Genomic DNA, 1,484 nt, shown 5'->3' on the forward strand with positions numbered 1-1,484 from the left:
AGACTAGGCATGGAACCACCATATGATCCAGCTACACCACTCCTCAGTGCTAATCCTAAAGAATTAAAGTCATCTGACTCGGTGACACACACACCCATGTTTATAGCAGCACAATTCACAATAGCCAAACTATGGAGCCAGCCTAGGTGTCCATCAACATCTGAGTGGATAAAACAAATGTGATATATATATACACACACACACAAATAAGTTTTATTCAGCCATAAAGGGGAAAAAATGAAATTATGTTACTTGCAGGAGAATGGATGGAACTAGAACTTGGGTTGAAATTTGTCACGGTGGCGACAGTGTTAAAACCAGGGAGTGGGGTTCAGTGGTCATCCACAAGCCCCCGGACGGTGTCAAGGGGTGGCTAGGTCTCCCTCACTCCTCCACTTGCACCTACTGCCCAGAACCCCAGAGCTGCCCTGCTCTCTGCCTCCCAAGTGCAGAGCGTCAGCCAGGAGTTCACGGACCCCCTGCACCTTTGCAAAAGTGAGAAAGTCAATTTTGTTTCTTGCATTCATCAGAACATAACTGTTAAATGGCTAGAAAATTTTGCCTAACATAGAAAATTAATGAATTTTAAGCCTTGAGTACGACTGTCGGAAAGCAAATTCCCTCTTGCTCCAGAGGATGGACACATGGACAGATTTGAACCTCTAGGTGAAATGCCCACTGGGCTGATCCCTCTCATCTTCCCAAGAACTTTTAATATCAAGGTCACAACAAAATCAAACTTCCTATTTCAATGCCATTTCTTGGTTTGTATTGACATAAAGCAGAGTAAAACAGAGTGTGTGCGTGTGTGTGCGTGTGTGTGTGTGTGTGTGTGTATGTGTGTGTGTGTCCCAGTTTGCCCACATTTATTTCCTTTCTTAGGTATTTTGAAATTAACCAGGCCTGCTAGGGGACCATAGTAAATATTTGGTCATAAAGTACCTTCAGAGAGCTGCTCTCTGAGCCTACCACACCTGGTAAAACCCTCCTGCTTCCCTGAGAGTCTCAGCCAGCTGTCAGGCCAGGAGATCGTTTTATTGAAAAGACTCATGATGCAGTGAACAAAAGCTTAGGAAATAAACTCTAATCCCCAGAGGAACACTTGATACCACTCTGCTCACACTAAAATATTCAATTTATGGCCTATATTGAATCCTATGTCTATAATTTACTGCCCTAACGACAAAGGAGGTTTTTTTTTTTAATACAAACCAATTTCAATATATTTTACTATTTTCCTTGCCTCTGTTAAAGCAGAAATAACAAATTTTGCTGAAAGATTAGAAGACAAATGCAATAAAGACTCACAGGGGTGCCTCTCCCCCACCACCTGGTTTCCGTCACTCTACCTGGGTGTCTCCGCTCAGGCTGGTGCCCTGGGCATTCCAATTCTTAACTGGCTTCCCAGGTAGTTGCTTTTATGCACCAAACCATCATTGCCCTTAGGAAAATAAAAATCAGTTTATTCAACAAATATAGAGAGA

This window comes from Spermophilus citellus, assembly GCF_964194105.1.
Source record: "Spermophilus citellus genome assembly, chromosome: 4".
Lineage (NCBI taxonomy): Eukaryota > Metazoa > Chordata > Mammalia > Rodentia > Sciuridae > Spermophilus > Spermophilus citellus.